The 27,683-nt window shown below is 42.2% G+C and overlaps 1 protein-coding gene across 1 annotated transcript in view; it reads left to right on the forward strand.

Moving 5' to 3' along the window:
* Positions 1 to 27,683, forward strand: part of LOC146608108 (uncharacterized) — a 77,937-nt gene that overhangs the window by 11,826 nt on the left and 38,428 nt on the right. The window contains exon 2 of the mRNA XM_085347836.1: positions 20,808 to 20,878. The gene's annotated coding sequence lies outside the window, so the exon portion shown is untranslated. The remainder of the gene's footprint in view (positions 1 to 20,807; positions 20,879 to 27,683) is intronic.

Below are 27,683 nucleotides of genomic sequence, written 5' to 3' on the forward strand. Positions count from 1 at the left end.
CTCCACACACCTTCAACTGGATCTGGGAATCCGCTGATTGGTCTACAAGCAGTACCATCAATAAAATTAAGAATATCTGCTTGTTTGTTTGTTTTTTTGTATTGTAATTCCTCATAATTCCAGCTAATCTTGAACTTTGAATGGCCCAGCTGCATTGAGTTGTCCCCAAGGTGCCGTCTACTGAAGGTGGGATGGGGAGACTTCACTACTTCGGGTCACCTCATTAAATCAAACAACATAAATCTCTACAGAAAAAGGAGACTTAAGCTTTATTTAGGAGCGTCAACAGATGTTTGCGAATGCCCCCCCCTCGCGGGAAGGAGACTGTTGTTTTCCACCACAATGAGCTGGGTGACTTTTTTTTTTCTTAAGGAGAGATTTGTATTCCTGGGTGCCATTGACTCAGTGTGCCTGCTGACAGTATCTGGTGATAAACGGGCAATAAACTGGAGAATCGGAGCCGCATGCTTTCACATGGCACGTCTGCAGTGCTTGAAACTTGTAGCTAAGAACATAGAAAAAGAAGAAGGCAGAAGGTTTTGGGGAAATTCAGCATTTGTACATGATGCAACTGGCTGCAAAGGTTTTCCATATTTCCAATCCTTTTATTTATTATTTGAGTCATACTTATATAGTTTGCCTTCTACATCATATATAGCCCCTGTTTTCTTGTAAAACTTACATTCACTGTGTTTTTTTAAGGTTTTATAGCAAATCCATTCAGGTTCTGGGTCTATTGGGAGCAGCAAACCTGTCTTCTGTGTTTTACCTCTGCATCTAAACTGCCTGCCATTTTTTCAGGCAGAGGCCTGAGAGGTAGTATTTTACTATGTTACTGAAGCTTAGGGGGGAAATCCCGCTGTGCATGGAGTCGGTATAGATTGCACAATGTTTTTAGACATATCTGCTTTTCTTCTACCATTTCTTTTTGTTTCTGTTGTGCCAAAATGACTTTCAGTAGGCTTACCTTGCCGTGAAGCTTAAACGCTTTATTACAAATAGAGCTCATTGATGATACCAGCATGTTTTCCCTCAGACCAAGTCCAAACAGCACAGGCGTGAACTTCAAAAGCAGCTTTACGTGGGATGTGTCCTGATGTTATCTCTTTTTTTACCATGTCTACGGCAGCTTTGAGCTCGATCGCCATCTCTGGCTTTGTTTTTGTATTGCGCATCCTTCTGATTCTGCACCCAGAAATTGTTATAGGAAGCCCGCAGTAAAAATATTCTGAGGAAGACAACGTAATTAGCTGCTTCTCTGTGTAAATCCACCAGCTTTCCATCGGTTCCTTTGTCTGCGCACCACGGGTCTCCAATTATTGATTTTGTCCTTCCAGAGCTCGTCTTTTTCTCAGCTCACCTATCCCCTGCGGGGATGCAGGAGGAGGAGGAGTAGCGGTGTGGGGGGGGGGACCCCTGTGGATCTTCATGCCCACATTCAGATGCTAATCCTCCGCCATCTGCTTTCTACCATGATGATGCCTTACTGTCCAAGAGAAAAACCACAAGCTTGATGTGTCCTCAGGGGCTGCCAGGCTGATTGCCTCCCTTTCACCCTAATCTAGGCGCAGCATTATAAACCCCCCACCCCCCACCCCGTTTCTCCCCACATGGGGATCATCTATAGAGATCCCTGTGTGCAGATTCTGTGCAGGGCCATTGGACCCTAGGATAAAAGACCTCATTTTCTGCGTTACCCCTGGTAAGTTCAATCAAAGAGCCTTCCAGCCTGATGAGTTAATCACCACCGGTGCGCCGTCGCGGCCCGCTTAGAGCTGCTGGTCTTTTAGCCGATCAAATGAAGCAGATGTGATTTACACGTAAGTTTAGAGCGCCTCAAGTTTAGCTCCCACTTGTTTGAGTGGGAACAGTTCTCCGGCTTGGTGCTGTGTGTGGGACTGTGCTTGGATTTTGCATCTCCAGGATGACATAATAGAGTGTATTTTGGCACTCGCGGCTGGAAGTTCCTCCTTGTGATTGTAGCCTGTGTTTAGAAGGCAATTCTGTGTTCAACATTATATGGCCATCTATTTTTGCATGAACCAACTCCCCATCCGGAACTAAGCCAAAACGCATTTGCTCAGAAGGCAGATAGTGAAACGACTTAGCCATGTTGTCCCACTGTAATGCACACTAACAATGGGTGGTGCAGTTCAATAAAAGCCGTTGAACCCCAGATAAAAATAAAAAATGTAAATAAGCGATGATTGAAAGCATTGCTGCCCTGATAACTGCTGTGATAAACGCCTCTGAAAGTACACACAGAGTACCCTGCCCCTCTCATGCCTCCCCCAGCCTGAGATCAGATGAAAACTGAACTAGCCAATACAAACAGGAAAGTAAACCCTTCAGATCGTTGACGCACAACGTCCTGGTTCCACCAGCCTTTATCTGTCGTATTCCCACCACAAATTCAGCACAGCTCTGTGCTTTTCAAACTGGGGGAGACGCGGAGTGCATTTTTACTTTATTTTAGCTCGTATGTTCTCAGGCCCAGCTATTTCCTGTGCTGGGTGGCATCCCATCAAAAGACATGTGAACCAGTTGTGCTGGGAACCACAAAGCTGGAGATACAAGACGCTTTAATCTGCATCCACATCTGTGTAATGAAAACACAACACCCGGTCTGGCTAATGCTGCCCTGCATCATTCTGTCTGCACGTGGCAGTGCTGATTGTGTGTGTGTGAATTCCAGCCACTGTGGGTGTGGGTATGCATATGTGTGTGTCTAGCTGTGCAAAGCCAAAGTGACACTCAGTCAGCTGCATTGGAGACGATGTCACTCTGCTGCAGAGCCGGCGATTGCGGCGCTCTGAATGCTGATGATGCACTGACACGAGTGCTCGGTGTCTCTTTCTGACAGATGGACTCACCTGCAGAAGATTGTATCATCACTTTTGTTGCAAATAAATAATAAATTAACTCAGCTGTTGCACAGCATTGTGTGCGACTCAGGAGTTCAAGCTTAGCGTGTGATTTCTGTCATGGTGTTACTGTTTCTTGTTGTTCTTATTCTTTATTTGGTACATACACTTAAATTGAAACTCATTTAGATCATTTTTAAACAAAAAATAGGAAATCACCATTTTGAATGAAAATATTTGATGATGAAATATTTTAAATATAACTATAGACTATTGGCTTAATAATTCTAGTCTTCAGTTGGGAGACCTATATGCATGTACAGATATCACCTATATGCATATTTAGGGGGGGTTCACACCTGTGACATTTAGTCAGTTTAAATTGTGTGCGGTTCAAGTCCAACCCAACACCTGGTGTAAGTTGCAAGTTTGAGCTAACGTATCCTTTGCATTCTGGGATCCAACAAGGCACCATAGATGTTCAAGGGTAAGCATGGGTTAGCAACTATCTGAGAAATCTAAATTCTCCATGTTCTCAAAATATTTATATAAAAGTATTTAATTGTGCTCCTTCCTCAAACATCTGGTCAGTAAACAGACAGAACATACTGTTTCGATTGGAGTTCGCTTGGATTTTACTGTGTGAAAAGAAACAAAACAGCAGGAAAGTCTACAAGTTTGCAAACTTGTCAACTGACTTCAACCGAAGTAAACGAACAATAGGTGTGGTAAATAAATTGTATTGTTACTGTAGTTTGTGTTCAGTTGTGTTTAAAACAGAAGCATCGTTGACAACTGGTAAATCTTTACCTCGCAGTTGTTTTCATGATATTTTCATTTCTTTTTTGTTATCGGATTTCTTGGGAATGACTCAGGCCTTTTCATTATGACCTTGGCTATAAGCGAGAATTCAAAAGTACTGGGTTAATAGTATCAGCTTCCTTCAAAAAGATAAAGCACCATCATTTTAACACCGTCTGTAAGTTCATAGAGTACCAAGCTTTTATTTCCCAACACATCACCTCTCTGTCAATAAGAGCACCACCGCCGTCCTTGGGTCTTCCTTATTCATTTGACTTTGTTCCCCAATGGAGCCGTAGCCATAGTGACTCATCTCAGTGTCATGGAAACAAAGTACTATCTTTGCAATAATAACGGCAGCCTCCTGAACCCCACACAAACACGGAGCCCACACAGCGTCCCCAGCTGTGCACTAGAATAATGTCTAGATTAAACTGTGGAGCCTTTGCTTGAATCAAATTTAGTACCATAACCTATTGTCTGATCAATGTAAGAGACCGGTCAACTCAATTTTCAGTATTTTTGAAGGGTCATTCAGAACTCTTGATTGAGTCTTGGATTTGACTTCAGATGTAACCCTGACAGATACACCCTCACTGGGCATGAACTAGACCACTTTTCACGTTCTGTTATTCGACACTTTCGCAAATCAGAGTCTACAGAGACCGCAGAAGTAATCAGAGAGACATATCCTGAGCCACGGCCGGCTCCAAGCATGCAAATGTCAAGTAAAGTTAATGGTGAATGACCTCAGCCTTGAGCCCCTTAAGTGCAGGAAGTCATTATTGGCTTCCCACCCTGCTGGTGTATTATACCTGTGCTCTTTTATCTTAATAACTCTATCTTCAGTATTCACTCCATCCTATTTTGTTAATGGAAACTCATAACTGATTCCCATTCAACAACATCCCCACCCCCCAACTCATCTGGCTGCTTCTCCAGCCTCAAGGGGCTGAACATGTTACCACCTCCCCCTGCTTCTCCTCTCACTCTAACCACAATATTGCTTGTATCACTTACACTAATAGTGTGCACTTAGAGGACCTCAAGGTGAAAGGCTTTGCTGCGATGCTTCCCGATGACAGGAAATGCGCACGGGGAGCACAAATTTGACTACTCATGTTTGCTATTAAAATGCAGTTTTAAAGAGAACCCGTTTGAGTTGGTTGTCATCCAGTCCATGTCAACATCGATGCCGTTGATGTTGACAGAGTGGAAGTGCCTGCAGTGTAAGGTTAAGCTCCCTGGCTGCTTTTACTTTACATGCTGCACAGTTTCAGGTGTACTACATCAATCAATCACAATATTAAAACCAGGTGAAGGCTTGCTCGTGTTTTCAGTTTCACCGCAACTGTGACTGTCGCCGAGTCCTGAGCACAGAGTGGAAGTGAAGCATAGGAAAGCTCACTGCTATGAGTTAGACATCAATGTTATGCACTTTGTTGCTGTCGATAAAACGTGCCAACATTGATGAAATGATTCGATAATCCTGCAGGCATACGATTCTGGAACCTCTTTTCGAATCACACCCCAACTAAACCCTTGCATATCTTCTCATTTAATAGCACACGCTTTTCCAGACTTTCTCATATGAATACACTGGCATTGGTGCTTACATTGGTGGGGGACTCTAAGGGCTGATCATCTTTAAACTACAGCAGCGACATTGTGCAAAGTTTGCAAAGTCAGTTGGAGAGACGTGACCTCCCTGCCCGACTCCATGTACTCCCACTGCAAGTGGCATGCGTGACTCTGTTTAAATGACAACAATAAGGACTCGTCTCATGAAAACAAAGACGTGTTATCCTTTTGGGAGTGACAAAAAAAAAGGAAAAAAGAGAAAGAGGAGTGTTATAAAAAAAAGGAAAGTTTGTGGTGAGTGGAGTAGATAAAAATGATTAAATAAAATGCTCAATAATTAAATGCTGCGCATACCGGCTTAAATATAGGGGAAGAGATATTTGAATAGCTTCCACAAGTTTTCTGTCTGCAGGCTGTGACATGACAGTCGAGTGTGGAGTTAGTAAATTGGGATATGAGGGGACAATTTCTTAGCAGAGCTAGCAGGCTTCAAAGAGCATAGAAGCTAGCAGTTAACACTTTGGACAGTATTACATAAGTGGGCGTGTTGTTGATGTCACATTATTTATGATTTAATGGTGATATATGCTGGTTGCAGAGGTTTTGCTCAGCGTCCTAGCAGACTAGAATTGCCACAGCCCAGAGAGCCAAAGGTTCAGGCTTCAGACTACTAGAAACGCTCAGTTTTGGGCCTTTTTTTTCTTACTCTTAGCTCTTTGTGATGTCATAGAGACCAGACAGCCTTTATGTGGTCATCCCAGGCACATAAGCCCCAACCAGCTGCTGTTTAGGAGGAGCAGACAATCACAAGACAGTGTTCCTAAAGGGGCAGAAGCTAAGTTGGATTTTTTTCTTTTTATTTATTATTTTTAATGCGCAAAAAGAAAAAATCGGGTACATCATATATCATTAATGTTATTTAGTGTATACGGGTTTCTTCTGGATCTCAGACTAAAGGCCAACTTTTCCATTTCATAGATGACATGAACACTGTCCATCTGTTATTTTTTGTTTTTTGTAACTGTATTTTTGCTAATATTATTACTCTTTTGGCTATTAACAGTATTTAATACTAATACCAGTCCTCTGTTTTTAACCACGTCTTCTTTATAAAAGCAGAAATAAAAAGCTTCAGTGGGACTTGGAATTTTGGATCTTGATATTTTACTCAGTTTCAGACAAATTCTTTCCCAGAATAACTTTATTTTGGAACATGACCAAAATATATATCAGCTTCCAGGTTTCCGCACTGGTTCCAACATGTTTCCAACCAGCTTGTTCAACTCAGGGTGCACTGAGTGGTTGCACCAAAGTCCAATAAATGATTATTTTGAACCGTAAATCATACAAAACCACTCTATTAGAGTACCAGAATAAAAATATGGAGCTGTAAATAAGCATAGTGCTTTTTAAGCAAAAGAAGCACAAAAGAACCATCAGTAATGTGGATGCTAATTTGTAGTAAAATATGAGTTTTAGGGTTTTTTTGATGCAAAAATAAATTCAGAATTACATTCACTTGAAATAGTAACCAGTTTTCATACCATACAGATATACATAAAAACAACCAGCTGCTGGGAACAATGGGAAAGCTGCATCCGCAACACTAAAATGGAACAGAGTGGTTTTCAAAATGGTCTGTTTTATAGTAAATGGGTTAAAACATGCAAAACCACATGTATGGCCCCACGGCAGACGCCAGGATTTACTCTCAATAAAAATAGATGTCGAAACATAACACATTGTTATTCATTTATCATGAGGGTGTTGCTTGCATTTCCCCCCCATACAGTACAGCCAAAAAATCAACATCATCTCAATTCCTGAGTCGCCTACCATGACTCATTCTTGTTGCGGGGGATGGGAGGAGGGAGGCTTGGACGCTTTACTGACAGGGCGGTTTCCCTGCGCACGGCCTGAATGACAGAGTTGCCCCATAAGACGTGACAGCTGTTGACACCAACTCCGAGATGTGTTTCCACGTGTTTGTCATTTATTGGTGTTAACCATGGCTGCGTGTTTGCATGTCAGGCGGCTGACCTGCCAGCCCAGGATATGGGCTGTGTTTTTTCTCTCGCCCAGAACGTATTTTTATGTTTTTCAGCAAGTAGTATTTTGCACGTGTGAGTGTTCATTTGCTATATTTGAATGCACACGGTATATCATTGGACCTTGCATCCATGCTAAGTGTGTGGATGTTTTTGTGCTGTGACATCCTCCTCCACTGCAGTAAAAGCCCTGTGCAGCTGGCCCCCTCCGCCCTGCCTGATGACTTCCAGAAACTTCCGCTCTTCACTCAGTCTCAGTGACACATGTGTCCTCTCTCCTCCAAGCCTGGACGCCACAGCAGCTCTGCAGGGCTTATCGTCTCTCCCTCATACTTCTCTCTGAAGAAACAAGCCAACATCTGGACTTAAATATAATTCAGTCCACCAAAAGCCTTGCTAATAGTCATTCCTGAATCGATTATTGGTGTACTTAATTTTATGTGTTTGTGCTTAATCTGCCTTATTATTCTTGCTCAGCACTCAACTGCAACTTGTTCAGGAAGTCATTTGGTACGTTGTCCAAACAACTGTGCGACCTCTGCTGCTCATTTGCTCTTGCTTATTTGCATATAAACCATGAAAAAAGAAGAGCTCACTCTTTCTCTGCCAGTAGCTTAGTGCTGTCCTGTGCTGTTGGAGCTTCAGGACTCTAAACCTCAGCGTCTGACCACTGGTGCCCAGATCTGAGCGCTCCCTGCGTAGGTGCTAATTTAGAACAGATGGCATGTGGAAGCCAAGGTTTAGATCTCCCCTGAGCAGTAAAAGGCTCTGAAATGGGGACATCCCTGCTACAAATTACCTCTGTCTACTTTTCTTTGCTAGTAATCTGCCCCTGAAATGATCCACAGAGAGTTTGCATTATTAGTAAAAGACTCAAGGCATATGCAGAGCAACAAAGGGAAGCAACAGTGGAAGTTACTTTTCCCTCTTTTGGCACGTTTGATTCATTGTGCCACCCACATTTCCATTTAGTTTGCCTTTGCTGTGCGCGCTTTAAGTCTTGTGCAAAATCTCTGACCTTTGTTCTGTTTGCTTGATTATTTGCTTGCTTTGCTGCATTCAGACACCCTGCAGGTAAAGCAGAAGAGAGAGACGGCTTCAGTTGGAAAATGAGCACCTGAGGCCGATGTTCTCCAAGAGACGTTTGGAGCTTTGAGGTAGCACGGTTGCTGTGACAGGCAGTTTAGTTCTTTAAGGTGCAGTTTGTAGCATTTCTCCGAGTGCTTTTTAATTGCCAATGTGCCAAAAAAGATTAGACTTTCACGGATCGACTGATTTCTGTGAGGCATGTCACTCAAGTGGAATTTGTTGCAAAATCAAAAAGATGTGACATTTATGCTTGCTCGTAAGCATTTTGCCTAAATGCCATTCTTCCCCTACAGCATTGCTAATAACAGCATGCAGCAGTATTGGCTCGATACAAGATGGCTCTAGCCAGTGTGATATCAATTATTTGTCAGTCGAGTCCTGAAGTCAGTTATCTCAGGGTTTAGAAACAGGACGGCAAACCAAAGCATAGATAAACAATGTTGTATGAATGTGTGTGTGTGTGACTGGAAGAATGAAACTTGCAGTAAGAAAGCCTTTTGAGTGCTCAACAGTCATCTGTCCAATATGAGTAGCAGTGGATTCACTTTTTTCTAATCAAAAGAAGGGCCATCATTTATCAAATTAACTCCTGAAACTGACCTCAAACTAGCGACTGATCCCCCAAAGTCATCAGCAAAGGGTTGGGAAAGCAGTGAAGCTTCCCCGTCATTAGCTTAAAATGCAGGTTTAAGGCACTTCCACATTGGCTAATGCTAATGTTAGCAAACAACCAGCTCCTACCACATCACAGAAAGACGAAAAACGAAAACTGATCTGGTTTCTGACAGGATTGGCTAGAAAGCCAGCCAAGGTTAGCCAGCTGCTTCTACATTCCATAGTCACTTATTTGCCTGTGTTTCCAGATAAGCTATGGGCTCAGTCAAACAGACATAGAAAACTGTTGGTGACCATCTGGCAACCACCGTTTGCAAGGAGACCAAACAGATGGCGAGTAGTCACTGGAGGTTGTGGCCTTCCGCTACAAGTGGTCACAAAGCAGCATACGATTCTGCACTAAAAATTTTGGGATTGCTTTCCAGGTCGAACAGTCACCAGTAGTTTCATGGAAGATGCCAGTTTGTCTCTAAATAATTACAAACTAATGATATTGAAACCATGAAAAGTGCAACGCAAACTAGAAACAAAGAACATTCTCTTTCAAATCAATCTGTTGCAACATCAAGGCACAGCTTTTAATTTAAAGATGAACATTCATGCTACTACTGCACATTCACCCAATGTATATACTATATATATAATGTTCTTCCTCTACACCCCCCCCCCCCCCCCCCACCCCCCATTTTTTTGCACATGTCGAGGAGTGTGTCAGGCTACATTTCACTGTGTGTTATACTTGTATAACTATGCATGTGACAAATAAAGAACCTTGAACCTTGAACCTTGAACCTTCATCGTTTTCGGGCTACAGCACATGTTTTCAAGTTTCACTTCAGCTTGGATGATGAATAGCATCAAAGAAGTTGCCTTTATACAATACAGGAAACTGCAACAATGTGCAATCAAAGATATTCTGAGAATGTTCTCGGTGTAACACTGAATACCTCTTTGTGACAAGTTTCACGGTAGCTACTAACTGTAACCTCAAGAAATCACTTGCCAGCCAGTCGGGTAATACGCACAAAGGTTGCTGGGTGTCGCTGGCCAGGCTCCATACCTAATACTCACCAGAAGAAGAAGAATTCCTATAATTTCTAATCTTTATAATCTCTTCTGCTATTTGCACATTCTTTACTGTAAATTCCTAAGTTAATTTGTAAATTTTGTAGTAAACTAACTTGTAAATATTGTAAAACTTTTCTTCTGTCATTTAATGGTCGGGCATTGTACAGCTACAAGCATTTCACCCCCATGTCATACTGTGTATGGTTGTGTGTGTGTGAAAAATAAAATTTGAATTTGAATTTGAAGAAATCCAGATTTACCTCCTGAAGCCATTCTGGCTATTGTTAGCATGCACAAGGTTTACTCTCTTTATAACAGTGTATGATTTATATAAAGTCAATTAAATATCTTTGGGTTCGGCTGTTCTGGTCAGACAAAAAATTAATTGGTAAAGTCAAACCCTGCCTCCTTCAGTCCTCACGCTGAAGCATCCTTGGGCAAGATATTGAATCCGGACTTGCCCCTGATGCCTCCATCAGAGTGTGAGAGAGTGTGTGACTTAGGCTGAGAGCTTAGGCATAGATCAAAGCACTATACAATTAAGGTGAATGAGACTTGTAGTATAAAGTGCTTTAAGTTTTCAGCTGAGTAGAAAGGAGCTACAGTCCATAACAGTCCATTTACCATCTCAAGCTTGGAAATAAATGTGATTGGCTCTTCTTTTAAAAATGCACAGTTTTCCTATACTTTATTTTTTGCCCTTTTTTCAGCCTTTTCTGCCTAGTGAAGTTTTACAAGGGGAATATAGAGAGCATGTTGTGATTTTTCCATGGGGTAATACAGGATCTTGTACAGTAGCCTGTGTTAGAGTTCAGCCCAGGGTGTAGGAACTACTTCAAAGCCTTCGGCTACACCCTGTGGTTAGTGTAAAGCCAGGCACATGCAAGCTAGAGTGTTCGCACAAACCTTGCAGACAGTTAATATATACAGCATTTATTGTAAGGCAGGCACACGCCCTCAGACAGGCACAAATTTATTTAAGTCCATAAAAACACTTGACTGCGTGTAACCCCTAAATTCCCCCCACAGTCTTAGCATCAGCCTCCTTCACCCACCCCTCCACTTCCTCTCTTTTCTTTCTCCTCAAATCACGTCTCTGTTTTAAACTGGCCTCTCTGAGGCATATTTCACATTTGAGGCATTTCCTGTGCTCTGCTCATATCTGAGAGGAATGACAGTCCGAGAGTAGCGCACTCAGGCCATCTTTAGCCTGCCAGTGTGTGTGTGTGCATGTATTATGTGAATGATGGAACAATATATACCCCCCTGAGGCCTTCCTGCTGGGTGGTAAAGGGAAAAATCCATCACACTCGATATGTTATCCTGTGGTGGTCCAACTGTTGCACAGGACTGGACATTCCCACGCACTCACTGTAAGTTACAGGACACATTTTGAGGTTTTTGTTATGAATGGCAAGCCAGTCATTGAGATGGTCTGACGCTCTCTTTTGGCAAATGGACCGCCTGCTATTTACTCTTGGCAGCGGCAAACAAGTACGGCTGCACTTTGACAAGCCACTCAGGCTTTTATGCTCTCAAGAGCTTTTCACCAACCTTCTTGCAATTGTGCCTTTTGAATAATGATAGGGTGACTGTGTCAATATAATAAACAGTTTCCTAAGACATTAATGGATCACAGTTCATCTGGTGTGTGGATGTAAAAGGAGTATGGCACCCTCTTTGTGGAGGAAGATATGTTCTACTGTTTGTCAAGGGGAAAAATAATCTGCTTTCATGCCAACCATTAAAGCATTTAGCTTGTTAGACTGAATAACTGATGTTGCAGAGCATGAAACAGGCATTCAGGAAGTAACCATCCATTAGACAGGTCCTCTGGGAACGACATGCCTTCGTTTATTCATGTTTTGTTCCTCCTAGCTTTCACATTATATTAGCAACTCTGGGACGATAGTCAGTCTTTGGTTCATAATGATTTTTATAATTGGCTCTGACAAGTCAATATGTTTTATTTTCACCCTCATATTGGCTCAATAAGGCCTGGTCTTCACTGTTGGTCATTTTTTATGTTTTATTTTATTATTTAAGGCAGATGTGAAAGGGGATTGATTTTGCTTATCACCAGCTCTTTCTATTTTTGGACCCTAATAGAGTCGCAATTCAAAAGAATCCTTATTTATCTTATTCCTTGATGCTTCGGGTCACATTTTAACTCCCTGCCACCTTCCTTAAACAATTCGGTCACAACAGAGTAAAAATAGGACGCCAACCTCCTCACGACTTGGAAAAAAATCAGTGATGGCTGGGTGATTGGATGTGACTTTTTTGCATTTGGCAGCCAACTGCAAGTAGTTGCAGCCATCAACTGGTTGGTCAGAGAGTGAACATTCAACACCCTCAACCTCTGGGGTATCACTTTCACAGGGCGAATGCATAGATCACCTGGCGAGAGGCAACCAGTGTCCAGACAGCTGTGGTCTGAATTGGACTGGTCTAATTTATAAATGCAGACAAATTGCCAGCATGCTGCAATTAATCTGAGTCAGTCAGTTCAGATGAGTACAGCTTGTCTGTGACCCATCTCTTTGGAATAAAGAAACAAGACTCCCAAGCCCCTTTTTGAATTTGCAGATAAATTGGCATCCTGCAGCAACTATGTCACTATTTATAGTCACTATTTTTAGTATTTCTGGTTAAAATCTATGAGTTTGTGGCTGGACTCTGAATGTAAGAAGTTAATGTGAATATCTTTGCATATAAACAACAACAGACTTTTGTTTTTCACTGTTTCATCACAGTTCATCACTGTAATATCACAAACAGATTGCATGTAACTGCCACTGTGACTACATCCAATCACAAACTGATTAGCAGACTGTGTCCATCCTATTTATCACCGTCTCCATACAATAATGCATGAAGACACTGGTTTCCCTTTGTGTCACAGATTCAAAGTAGAAAACACTGTCTGCATCCTGAGCTTTTGACTCACAGAGATTAATTTGTTTTATTAATTAATTCATTGTCTTAAAAACTCATGTGGTTATTTGGGTATTTAATATGAGTATCCGCTATCTGCAGTATATAAGGAAAAGCAAACATTTGTTTGACTGTGATAGTTTCTTGTATTTATGTGCTTGACTCTTCTCATGATAATAAAGTATCTACTTTATAGTAGCAGCTAAAAAACACCACAAAAGAACAGTTTTCTGAGACATTCTGCTCCTACAGCGAGTTGAGACCGTACTAGAGCTATTAAAATCACTGAAACTACGAAAATGTTCCTGCAGGTCAGAAAGCAATATATGACTACATAGAAGCATAGATGGTGACAGAAGTAGCTTTTAGGCAGTCAAGGCTTAAATTCAACAGAAGGACAAGATTTTTTTTCTTTTTTTCCCTTAAAGTGTTGACTGGTGTCTGGTGTACTTCACTGCAGAGTTTAGACTAAGCGAATAAGGTGGGGAGCAAACGTCAAGCTCCTCAAGGAGACCTGAACAGGGCATTGGAATTTGAGATTGAAGTTTTAAAGGTTTAAACAGCTGAATTGAACATTTTGCTGACAGAATCTGTGGCTTTTAAGTGTAGAGTTACCTTTGCTGATGACTGAAGCTGTCATTGTAAGCTTAACCATGTTATTATGTTTCCTAGGCTGACTGGAAAGTCCACAAAGCATGCTGATAGAGACATGAATTTGTGCTGAATTTTAGAAAACCCCTTTTTTAAGTTTAATTTTTTACTCATACTGTACTTTCCTACTCTCACTAACTGGTAAGAGTTGTGATGGAAATGATCTGCGTCTCAAGGGACTCCAGGCTTACCCTTAGATACAGCAAAAGAAGGCCACCCAGGAAAGGTAGTTTGGTATCTGACTAGGCTGGGTCCTCAACACTTTCCGAGTGATTTTTTTCAATGTATGTCCAAACACTAAGAGAATGGGGAAGACCAAGGACATGCTATGATTATGTCTCTCGACTGGCTAGGGAGCTTGGTGGAAAACTATTGCTGGGAAGAGGGAAGTCTTAGCATTTGTACTAACACTGATGCCCCTCCATATCAGGCCCAGAGAAATGGCAGAACATGGATGGATGGTGTGAACCAGCAACAGAGTAACCTAAAAATCTTAACTGAAGTGCAGATAGTTGGAATCTGAAATTAGGATGTTACCAGACATGAATATAAAGCAAGGAACATTTGTGAGCTATAGGATTGTGCAGAATAATTGTCTTTGTGGTAAATCAGTGGATGTCTAATGACTTCTTATGCTGTCTGCAGCGCACACGGCTCGGATAAGATGTCACGCAGTGGTGTTTGTGTGAGTCACGCTGTTGTGTCTATATACAGAAGGCTCTTAAGGGATGGAGCGGATCAGCTCATATGTTTGGTCTGAACAGAGTCACCTTTGACCTCTTAACATCAAAGCGTCCTAGAGCAAACATCAATAAGTGAATGCCTTGGCAGAAACATAGGAGAGAAAATTTTTGTCCAATAGGCAAATTTGAAGCAGAGTGAGACTCAAAACCAGAGAAACCTTTGAGCAAGTTAATCAAATTGATATTGTACTAAAAGGAGAGACTTTAATGTAATAATCATAATTATCCTCAGTGGACGAAGTTACTGGTGATCTCTGGTTGTTGTTGTTTGAATTGGACGTCAGCCTCATGCTGGAAAGAGATTGCTCCCGCCGTCCTGCTGATGCTAGCGGTGATCCAATCCTCAGCCATTACTGTGCCAGCACAGGCGATTATTAGGTCCACGTCTGGGTGAAAGTATTAGCGTGGAGTTAACATGGTAAGAGGAAACAAGGAAACATATGAATGCAACCTTTATGTTTTTTTATAAAGCAGGCCAAAATACTAAAAAGACTTGGACTCTTAGATTGGGCTTGAGGGTTTTAGCATTGTTGTGTCTGCTATGATTAGTTATTGACTGAAGACTTACCTGATCATCTTCCAGAGCCAGGCAGGCTATAAAAGAGTCTCTAAATCATTATCACTGCTCTCGTATTGAAATAAATTCTTTCACTCTGAAGTTCCCCTCCTGATTGAGGAATTTGCACTCTTTTACCCAGTGTGACTCTCTTTGTGATAAGAGTTCGTCTCTACTGGGATTTTACTTAAGTATTTCCACTATTTCATTTTTAACTCTTCTATTCCCATTCATTCTAGAGGAAATTTTTATCAATGAATAAATAATGCTGTTTGTATAAATTTTGTAAGAACAAATAACAGAACAAGTGTCAACTGCCTCCATAGACCTTATAAAACATATTGTAGATGTAGATTCATTTTATCTCAAGGCCACCAGATGGCGATAGCTGTGGCTGTAAAAAAGATAAATTAATAAAAATGGTCAAACGACTTTTTGTCTTGACCTCTCTAAACACTATCCTGCTGAGTTTATAGGTGCACTCCCTCATTTTGGATCATATTCAGTAATTTACATCTTAATCGTACTAGTTTATACGTTTCAAAATAGAGGATTAACTGTAGTATCAAACCATATGCTCACTTGCTAATAAAGCGTCAGTCATTAGTCAGTGAACGTGCAGGTTTGTGTTGAAGCAAAGCTGAAAAGCCTTTACAAATACCTTGGAGTGTGTGGGTTTGTTACATTTTTTTGTAAGTAATGTTGATGACTTTGAGGTTTGAGCTCTTGCTTGGACAAAGAGCTTTGAGACTGTTGTTTGATTTTTTTTTTTTTTTTACAAACCAGTCCTTACAGTAGATGCTTGTTGGAACCACTTGCAATTTCATGGGTGTAAAATTGCAGTTTCAGGACTCCTGATTAATAAAATAACATTTTCCAAACTGACCCATGTAGCTGCTATGCCACCTCTTTCCAACGTTTCCGGACAGTGAAACAACCAATCACAGGAGATTATAGCCTCGCCTTGATGGATGTAATCTGTCTGACCAAGTTGCATCAGACATCTTAGCTGTTGCATTACACAGCTTTATAGATGTGCCGTAATAAAAAATTTCTCTGCCTCTTTAAGCTGCCATTTGTTATCCTGATTCATCTCATAACCTTTAAAATGTCAGAAAACATCGATGGAACATCTAAACCTAAGATTAGCTTTCCACATTCCCTTTATCTCACACTTGTTTGACCTTATTTTCCCAAAGCACTCGCTGTAATCTTTAATCGATATCTGCATTCATATTAACTCCTCTCAGCACTCTCATAAGCTACAGCAGTCCGAGTTATACAAAATAAAATGGAGCTGCAATCACAGCCCTAATGACACTGAAGCACCGAGGCTGCCATCGCTGCTGTTTTGTCCTCGAAGCACCTGCAGTAAATTTGCTCGCTCAGCCAAACGTAATTTGTGCTAGTGCTGCATTTTGTTTTTCCTCATGCTTTCAGAAGATGAGTTGTCATCTTTTGGGTATCTTATGATGGTACTCAGGCAAGTCTGTATATATATCAGTTCCAGTAATAGTCAGCAGCTGGTTGCTATCCTGGAGAAGCAGATGATGCTGAATTAGTTCACACTGCAGTGATTTGCTTTAGAACCTCCCTCAAGTGCTAATCCATCCCTGTCTGTGTATGTGTGCGTTCAGCTTCCAATCTGGCAGGTGTTTGCTTTAAAGGCAAGAGTTAGAGACTCGATCAGAGGAGGTACATCTTGAAATTACATTATTTAAAAGACTTTTCTTCCAGCCTTATTCTTGTGATGATTTGGGTGTTGTCCAGGGATATCCAGCAGCTCTTCATACAGGACCAAATCATCCACGTCTAGCTGAAGGAGCCCGGGGTGATTGCACAGAAGTCACGGTGATCAGTTCGGCCAAGCCAGATCATGATGACTTGGCTCTGTCCCAGTCTTACAGAAGAAGAAGAAGAAGAAGGTGTACTTTATTGGTCCCCGTGGGGAAAATCCCTCTCTGCATTTAACCCATTCACTCAGTGAAGCAGTGGGCAGCCACTGGGCACCCACTGGGCACCCGGGGAGCAGTGTGTAGGGACGGTACCTTGCTCAGGGGTACCTCAGGGTAGCCGTTCAGGGGAATCGAACCCCCGACCTTCCGATCATGGGGCCACCACTCTACCTACTGAGCTATCCCTGCCCTTACAGAAGCCAAACACAACCTTCATTGACCAACCTGTGCTTCCAACAGTGCAGTGAGATCGACATAATGTTGGATCAGTCTGCAGATTTGAGGTCTGTTTGCACTGATTTGTTTTACCAACCACGTGTGCGGCTTAAACACAGGGTGAACAACATGACGAGTGATCTGCCTGTCGCTGTGTCTTGTTGACAGTTCGGCTGTGGCATATTGGCGTTAGCGCAACCGACATCTGCTTTCTGGGAGATTAGATGTTACCGGACTGTGCTAGCTGGCTCTGCAGCTTCGGTCCAGGCTTGGTCTCTAATCGGTGCTGGCACGACCTCCTTAAAGGCTGGAGGCGTTGACAGGGACGTCTGAGCCTCCCTCCCCCAATCTTTCATTCCTTCTGTTCGTCTCTCCATCCATCCAGTTTTCTCCTTATCTCTTCCGTCTCTCTGGACTTCAGACTCTGACGGATCTGCTTTGTTGCTCGGCTCATGATGAGCACCGAACCCTCCCGAAGAGGTGAAATCTGAATATGAGCTCATATTTTAATTTGACACTGAGATTATTTTTCAGCTGTCATTTTAAATGTCTCATTTGTTTTCTTTAAACTTGATCCAGACCTCGATGCTGACAGGTTGATTATAGCCTCATGCTGATGGCTCTTTCTGCTTGTGGTCGACCGATATTGGTTTTTCAATTACCAATAGAAAATCTTCAGAGAGCAGGGTGGCCAGTATGTATTGCTGATATCATAATTTTTCACATTGGAGACTAAGAGAGGATGTGGAAGGAGCACAGCCTCTAACTTCTAAAGTGGTTTTGGAAACCGTAATGACTCTGTCCTTTGTGATTCAGCTTCACATCAACCTCACTGGCCTCCAAGGTTTGGCGATCATGTCAGGGAGTGTCTCTTGACATCAATGTGGTTGTACTGGTTTTACTTTAATGGCTTAATTTATTGGCTCCTTAAAGGGCAGGTCCTTTAAAAATGCTTATGTTCAGAATAAAGACCATCAACTTTTTATAGCATTTTTTTTTTGGTCATCTTATAGAAACTGTAAACTTGTACATTTTAGATTTTATATTGCAAAGTCAAGACCCTGTATCAAAGATTGACTGTTTACTGTTTACTGTAAGCTTAGCTCAGGCTTGGTCTCCACAAACTCCAGATCATTAGACAGTAAATGCTCCTATATTTGCTAGCAAGTTGCTAACGTTATCGTCTGCGATTAGAAGCAATGGATGTGCGGTTGGATATTATGAGAACAAGTCTTTAGTCTTTGAATGCGCTCCCATGATTACTAGCTAAAGACTCGGTCACGCTATAGTAAAAATGGGGCAGCAACCTCCTTGCAACTGGTGGCTACCTCGTTATTAAACTGAATATTTTGCTATCAGAAACCAGCAACCGCCTGGCTGCCCAGAGTTAAACCACTCTTGGCCTCTGGGCAACCACTTTGGATGGATGGTGATTGCACAGATTACCTTGAGGAAGGCAACAATCACAGTCTGATTCAAAGTGACTGCAGTCGCTCTCACACTGATGAAGGTTCACACATAATTGCCACGTAATTTATGAACACAGGCTGTCACGTTGTTGCAGTCAGTGTGAGTTTGTCTACGCAGGTGAGCGTTACTCGTCTTTGACACTCAATTCAACTGGTTGGCAACTGGTTGTATTTGGGTTATGTTCCTTTATTAAAGGCTGAATAGCAAGGCTGTCATTTTGTACTTAAACTGCTGCACTGCAGCAAGTCTGTAACTATTTGTCTGTCACAGCGAGTGAGAAGAGCCATGTGGAAAAGGAAAAAGAGGATCCAAGTGCAGGCAGTCGTGAAGGTGTGAAGGTGATTTATTGAACACAAAAATATGGAGAGGCAAACGGCAAAATGGAGAACTAAACTATACTGGGACAACTAAACTACAGAGCAAGAACAAGAACACGAACCTGAACATAAAGGAAGGAAGGAAGGAAGGAAGGAAGGAAGGAAGGAAGACGATGGTACATGATGATGACAACAGGGAACACACGGATGAAACATGGTGGATACGCAGACGGACCAGCAACTACAAAGACAGAGGACACAAACTTAAATACACACAGAGAAACACAGGGGAATTACACACAGGTGGTGGACACAGCTGGGAATAATCAACAAGACGAGACAGAGGTAAAACTGAACACACTCACATGAGGCGCAGACCTTCACAATAAAACAGGAAACGAGAACACTACACCAAGACGCAGACCTGACACTGAGAGACAGACAGAGAATGACACATGGAACCTGAACTAAACTAAACGTGAGATACAACCGAGAACAAATCCTTAACACAAATAAACAGAAACATGAAACTCTAATAATAAACATCATAATCATTAACACAAGAGAACAATCCCTGATGCAAAATTAAACCAAAACATAAACTCAAAATACTGGGTCAAACTGACCCAGAACCGTGACATTGTCAAGGAATTCCTAAATTTCTGTTTCAAATCTACGAGGTTCTGGCTGCACTCAGGTCAGGGAATAAGCATCACTCCCTAGCAACCAGGGGTTGTCCAGGGGTTGCCAACCAGTCTCTAGGTGTGTGTGGTTGAGGCTAATTCCTAATTATGACGCATATCAGAGTCACGTTATAAATGGGAAGTCATTGGTTCTTTTTGCGGTGACCTGAGTGAGACAAATTCTGACCAAGAAAAAAATCTGAACCTGTCGTTTGTTTCATTAAATCCACTCACCCTTCCAATTATTCAAATTTGCACTCACTCAGTCTTTTAGCCACTCCAGCGCTCGGCTCATAATCCCTGTATTTATTAACATCTTTGACATCTCTAGTAGCTCACGTGATGGATTACTGGCCCGAGACCATTGTTAGCCTCTGCACTCTAAATATATTTCATTTCATGTGGTTTGAGGTCGGAGGCCTGGTGAAACCGGGCTGTGTGTGCTTCTGCTCTGCTGGTCCGGCCTCTGCAGTCTACAGACATCCCCCCCCTCACCCTCCGGTTCCCCTTCGCTGTCTTTGTTTCGGTGCTGCTGCTGCTGCACTTGGCCATGCCTGCAAATGAGCACCAGGACAGAGCAATTATTCACCACAGGGGCAAACCCTGCACCCCTCCTTTGTACATACGATACACACACACACACACACACACACACACACACACACACACACACACACACACACACACACACACACACACACAGAGATACTGTCATGTTAAAATGTTTCATGCATTTGTAATGTGTAGGGCTGAGATAAACAGGGAAGAGAATGAAACGCACTTCTGGAAATTTCTTGGATGGAGATGGTCTTTTATGTTGGAACTTAATTCCCTCTGGGGGTTTGATGAGCTTCATATCCCTTTCAAAGATGAATTAATGTAGCCCTGACACACACACATTTCTTGTGTACATCTCCACCCTCCCCTTTTCTCCACCCAACCCCAATGTAATGCAGACACTGGCTTGTCTGCAGCACTATCTGTATGTGTGTGTGTGTGCGTGCTGGTGAAGGGGAGATCTTTGTGAGGCAGTGTGCCGGTCCTCTGTGTGTGTGGATGAGAGGGAGTGCGTAATCTGCAGCGGCGTGCTCGCCAGCTCCGCTTGCTGACAATAAGGCATCTCTTCGTCTGCGTGGCGCTGCCCCTCTGACTCCTGCTCTCTCCTCTTCTCACCTCTTCATCTCTTTTCTTTTTCCTCTCTCTTTCTCTGCAGAAGCCGCTGCCTTGCCCCCTCCCCCTTGTGTCCTCTTTGCAGACAAAAAGCTGGAATAACTGCCCCACCAGGTAAGATGCTGTGTATTATATTATATAGTCCCTTTCTAGCTGCTTTTACAGCTACAAATATGATGTGCATGCTCAGTATTATACAGGCTGGGGGAAAAAAGGAAAATTCTCAAGAGAAAAAGTGCCGGCTTTCTTTCTTTCTTCTTCTCCTCTTCCTTGTCTGATTGTGTGTATGATCTCTAATCAGCATCTCCCTGGGTATCATTCTCTTTTGTTTGGCACAGATTGAGAATATTTGCTGCTGACATATTCGAAGGACGGCGAATATGAAAAAAGTGATGCTGTGATAAGCCAGGGGCTGTTGTTCCTCTGGTTTGATGACCTTTAGTCTTTGTGACGTGCTCCGTCTAGACACCCCTGATTATTCAGCCACCACGGTTCACTCAGGGTGAGCTGCTGCTGCTGCTGTGTGCCTGTGTGTGCGAAACCGAGATAAAAGCCTGATCTCCTGATTTTTTTATACTTTATTTCACTTGGAAACAATGCTGATTGGGTTCTATTTAGAGGCTGTAGCTGTGATGGCATGCGGCCGTTGGCGGTTAGCGACTCATAGCCAACAGATTGTTGGTGGTTTCTCAGTGCGAGCGACACCAAGCCGAGCGAGACCGCGGGATGCATTACGCTGCCTGTCAGCGCCGGCTGAGCTGGCTGTCACAAGTTTGCTGACGGCTCGATCGACTTTTGGAGCAGGTGGCGATGTAGCGCCCTTTTTTTTCTCCCACTCTATCTTTTCTGTTTCTTTTTCCTTTCTTTTTGTCCTTTCTACTATTTATTCCTCCGCCTCCTGCTTTTATCTGTTTTGTTCTTTCGTGTTGTGGCACCATCCGAGGGGACAATAAACCACTCCATATTCACTTAGTAGTTAAACAAACTTCTAATAGTCTTAATCTCACCGTAATGCACCAAATCGCTGTTTCTCTGTGTGTTGGTTTGTTTCTTTGTCCACAAACTCCTCCCATATCATTAAGAGTTGAGCAACCGATCTTGGCACACAGGTTCATCTTAAGACCAAGAAGGTTCTTATCTATATCAGATAAAATGAAGCCATCCTGTCGTTGAGCAACAGCAACTGACAAAAATGAACTGGTATTTTTTAAAACTAAACAACATCTACTATGCATTTCTTGCCAGCAGCACCAACAGGGCAGACAGTACTGTAACATGGGCGTGTAACGGCATGCACCGGTGTTTATATGTAAGAAGCCTTTTCCTCCCTTACTTTTTATAGTGGACAGTTGGCCTCGGGCAGGTTGCAGTATTCACTGTAAATGAAAGATGGACGTAGGCCTGTGACTCACATATTTATGTATATATATTTATATGTATGTAGTCCTTGGACAGGTCTCCAGTCCATCACAGGGCAAACACACAGCAACTCAGAACCTTCTCGCTGTGAGGCAACGCTGCTAACCACCACACCGCTGTGCCACCCTCCTACTTTTGTTTCTGCCGTCTCGCCAACGTTACGCATGTATAACTGCGTGCTAGAAGTCACCGCAATGTCTGTCATATCTATAGTGGCATGACGCCCCCTCGCTCCCCTCCCTGAATCCCCTTTTCTCTCCGCCTATCTCTGTCTCCGTCTGCTCGCACGGTTGCTGGGCAGCTCTCAGGCGAGCTGTCTGCTTTCTGGGACCAACTTGGGATGACAAGCCAGGGCTGAGGCGGGCAGGACGAGGGGGGCGGATGCGCCCTCTTTCTGTCCTTGTTGTTGGGGTCACAGCTTGTCCCCCAATCACCCAGCACCTCCTCTCCTCTCTTTCCCTTTTTTTCCCCTCCTCCCTCCTCCTGCATCCCTCTTCCGGTTCTGCCAAGCCCGTGCCTTCGGAATAGGGCGCAGCAGGCAGTTAACCAACTGTTGCCATGCTTGAAGGGCAAAATGAGTGGGAGAGAGAAAGAGTCAACACCACCCTGCTTCTCGCTGCTGTTAGTCAGCGGAGATAAATGTAGGTGCCACAGCGAAGTCAAGCGCAGAAAAGAAAGGCACTGTTTTCTCTTCATGACATCTTCAACTGCAAAAAAAATATGCCTAAACTGTAGATTTAATCCGAAATTGCAGGGATATTGAGCCCGGGTATTTAACAATACAAAATGCAACTTTTTCCGAACTTCTTAATCAGGTTCTTAATCATTAGGGGGGGAGATAAATTCTAGGCTGATTATCCAGCTGGCACAGGAGCTGCTGTAGTCGCCCAGCGTTTCTCAACATCTGCCTCTCAGGCTGCAGTGTTTTTATACCTCCCTGTCAGAGATTAATGCGTGCTGTGGATAATTTGAAGAGGCAAAGTGTTGGAGACAGGAACACGGGAGTCCCTTGACTTTGACAGGAAGCCCTGAAGTGAGTGTTGACAAGTGATACTTGATGTGCATGACGCTAGATGCCAAAGCTGTAAGAGGAGGTGAGCCACAGGAGACAGTTTGTCATTTCAGGGGCAGGAGGGGGGAAGACTGCAGCAGAGCCGGTGAACTGACTGGTAGTGTATTTGAGGAATGCGGGATGATGCTGCATAGTGGAAAACACCCAGAGGAGGCCAATGACATGAGGTAGCATCCCGTCAGTTTGGGTGTTGGGTGGACGATTTAAAGAAAACAGAACTTGATGTATTTGCAAAATTCATCTCAGTTCGCATGAGGTTAAAGGCTAAAAATAACAGAAGCTTCAAGAGGTGCAGTTTTTAATCAGCTTTAGTTGAAGTTTTAGGGCAATCAGATTGACCAGAAGTGTTATTCCCAACAATAACCACCTCCGACAGTTTCATCTTCTCCTCATGAGATGATTACAGGAGAAAAGGACGTCTCATTTGAAAGCCTGAGACAGTCGAGACAGCACAGGACATATAGGTTTTTCTGACACGTGTCTGGGTGCAGATAAAAAGGAGCAAGGTGAGGTAGCTGCTTAGTAACAACAGGTAATAAAACCCAGAGACTAAATGTGTACAGCATTGAGCTTCAAACGGTGTCAGGTGTGCGTGTGCTTTGTAATTTCTGACCATTTCAGTGACTTGAGCAGAATCTTACTTAGATTAAAGTTTCCTTTTAACCTCAGATGCGCTCAGATTTAGAAAGCAGCGTAAGTCATTAGTTTAAAGTTTAATAGTTTTGTAATGTAACTCTTTACATGATCATTTTCAGTTTTATTCAGTTTCTGTTAACTTTTAGATTGTGTTTGCTCATTTCACTTTTTATTTGTTATTTTAGTTTTAGTTTATACTTATAAATTCACTTTATATTCTTTATATTTTGCTATAAAAGTGTGATTTACCCAAACAAGTGCAAGAAAATATAAAGACATTAGGTGTCGCTCAAGACTTTTGCACAGTAATGTAGATATATATTTGTCATGGGCGACATTTAAGACATTTAAGATGTTCAGAGTAGCTTTTATAACACAAACTAAGAACTAAATAGTTCCTGTATATTATCATCGCAGAGGTTCACATTGGCGGCTAGCTTATGTCTCAGCTGCATATTTCCATCAAGGAAACTTTAAAAAGCTTCAAGGATTAACCAGAAATGTCTGCGTAACAACTGCAGTCTTCTTCCTAAATGTTTTTCACTCTCTTTGCATTCCTCAGGGTGAAAGTAATGAAATCGCAGCCTCCGGGCACCATTTCGGGTGGCGCTGTGCTAACGTGTTGATTGATGAATGTGCTTGTAATGCTCCAAGGCCACTAAAAACCTCCATATATACATACTGTGAATGCATATAGATCAGTTCAGCCACCTGTCCTCGCTGTTAACTGCAGCTGTCGTCTTGGAGACACGAAGACCCGCACCTGGTCCTTCCTGCTTTACAGAGGAGAAAGTGCTACGAGCACATGTTTAAGCTTTTAGGTCATGTGAAGGGCAGAGAGCATTACACGTAGGAAGCATGTATGTTTATGCTCTTCTCTGCTGTACTTCAACAGTGAGTAAAAGAGCCAATCCATTATAAAGCTCATGTTACTGTGTGGTTACTTGTTGTAGTCAGTCTAAACATGGGAAATTTTCTAGCTTCTTTTTCATGCTAATAGCATGCTATTGCAGCAACTAAATCCAATAATCAAAACCACATTTCCTGTTGTTTCTTGTCATAAACAGGATATTACTTTTCTCTGGGGCTCCTGACTCAAGGATCAGACTTAATGGATGCATTTAAAGAGCTGGATTCCACGATGCCCTATTTTTCCAGTGAAATTTGCTCCGAAGCATCTTCTCTTGGGTCCACTGAGTCCTCTTCTGGCTGACTCCTGCACACACTGTACAGTGATACCTCCCTGTGTGACTTTTTAACATTTCAAATTATGACAAAGAGAGATTTGCATGGATTTTACAGGTCTACACTTTCCTACTGGTTTCCTGTAAAACAAGTCTGTTGTTTAGCCACAGGGAAAGTGGAGAGAACAGAGTTTTGGCTGTGTTGCCGTCTTAAGATAAATGTTTCAGTCAGGAACTGTCAAAAGTAGATCGGTATTTCCTTCTGCAATTTTTATTTAGCAGCTTGGCTCTGTGCAGGAAGCAACACAAACATCCCGGGTACAACACAAAACAGGCATCAGTGACGTAAGACAGAACACTGAGTCATGCAGCGTAAAAGGAGGAACTGGGGTGAAGGTGGGTTGCAGAGTGGTTTGCAGATATACCACAACTGTAGGGGAAGTCAAAGGAAATTGATAAGTTAATTAAGTGTGAGCTAAAGCAAATTTTACATTTCAGCCTACCTGCTGTGGATTTCAGGTTTCACTGGGTTACATTAGCAGCTAACTGAGATCAAATAACTGTAAGTTTTGCTGTCAGATGATAACTAACGTCACATTATGCAATTCATTCCAGGAAAACAACCAAACAATACACAAATTTGACTGGGATACTCATCTAAGACCTCCCTTTAAGTTTCGTTCTCACTCACTGTTTACTTTTTACCATTTCCCACAAAAATCTACCCAAAGTTAAAAGTGTGGATAAAAATACACCTTATTGCACCTTTAGACATGACTGTGTGACTGTGTTTATGACCATTTGAAAGCACTAAAAAGCACGTAATAAACTACTTTGTTAATGTATGTGGCTCTTAATAAAAATAACTTTAAGTACTCATTTAGAGTAAAAAAAACACTACTGGGAATAATGGGAATTCAGAGTCTCAGGATAAATAATTAATTTCTGATGAAATTGTGAACTAGAAAAAGAAAGGCCTTTCTAAATTATAGTATGACCCACAAATTTATCTGTGACACCCCCTATGCTAAAATTAGAGCCAAACTAATGCTGTATTTTCACACCTCATAATTCACAGTCATGTGAAACTTGTAATGAAGCTTTGGTCCAACCGTCATAAGCTAAAACAAGTTTGCAGACTTATGTAGAAGACAGATACCATCTACAGTTGTTTGGTTTATTCCCTGTCATCGCCTATGTTTCTTTTCTCTCTGATATTAATAAAGTTAAGACAGCAGTAATGTGCTCTTCATATTTTGTGAACATGTGCAAACATACATGCAAATACAATATATAAGGCAAAAAACAGAGTTTGTACAACTCTAATGTGCCTGAAAGTCAATATTTGGTGGGACCACCTTTATTCTTCAGCACAGTCTGAACTCTCTTAGGCAGCTTTCTTGTCATTTCTTTAAGTCGTCTTCAGGAATAGTTCTCCAGGCTTCTTGAAGGACATTCAAAGCTCTTCTTTGGATGTTTCTGCCTTTTGTTCTGTTCTCTGTCAACAAGATCCCACACTGCTTCAATAATGTTGAGATTTGGGCTCTGGGGAGGCCGATCCATTATAGTGTTCCATGCTTTTACTGTATTTGTGTGTTTGCAATCATTGTCATGCTGAAAAGTTGAGCTGCTGACAATCAGATGATTTTCAGATTGTATTTAACAGTGGATCAAAAAGTGATGGTACTTTTCTGTGTTCATAATTCCACCAATTTTGACAAGATCTCCAACACCGCTGGCTGAAATGCACATCAAACCATGACAGCCCCTCCAACATGTTTTACAGATGGCTGTAGACGCTCACTGTTGTACCGCTCTCCTGTCCTCCTCTGTACATACTGCCAATGATTTGAACCAAAAAATGTGGATTCATCACTCCATCAGACCTGGAAGTCCAGATGCATCTCTCAGGTCCTGTGTCAGGTCATTGTTGGATTTTTTTTCCTGTTTCACCAGGGTATAACTTTTAGCTACTGATCATCTGCTATAGATAGTTTATTAGGTCCAATACTTATTTCATCCAGTTTACTCAAATATTTTTAAGGACACACTGCACACCATGCTGAGATATGTCAGGTTTTCAACTAATAGCTCTTTGGGAATCATCTTGTTGGTGCAAAAATACTATTTTACCTGTCAAACTGTGTAATCTTTGACATTTTTTTTTCATAAATTCAACAAAAGAAATGGTTTCTTTAACAAAAGGGGCTTTTTATGCTTGGACGATTCACAGGTCAGTGTTAAGTGGCTTAACAAAGAAAAAACATTCAGGTACACCTTTTCATCTCCAAACTGGTGCTACAGTCATTAATAGTTTTCACAGGGATCACTGATGCTCACCTCTTCTGTAGTTTCGAAAACTGCCACCTTCCTTCTCTCTCTTTACCACTGTGTGATTGCACTGATTACAAGTCTCCTGCAGAATAAAAGAATTCAGGACTAGATGGAGAGTCGTGATTGGAATAAGGCGAAATGAATCACTGAGGTAATTACACAGCGGCGATGGAAAGATAATGACAAGTCGTAAGCGTTTAATGCCAAATGTGAAATGGTTATCGACACCAACATGATGTAGAGGAACGTTAAAGAAGTGCAAAGCCTAATCTCA

Source organism: Diplotaxodon limnothrissa, linkage group LG23 (genome assembly GCF_057381915.1).
Source record: "Diplotaxodon limnothrissa isolate DT_005_m linkage group LG23, D_limnothrissa_male_GT1.1, whole genome shotgun sequence".
Classification (NCBI taxonomy): Eukaryota; Metazoa; Chordata; class Actinopteri; order Cichliformes; family Cichlidae; genus Diplotaxodon; species Diplotaxodon limnothrissa.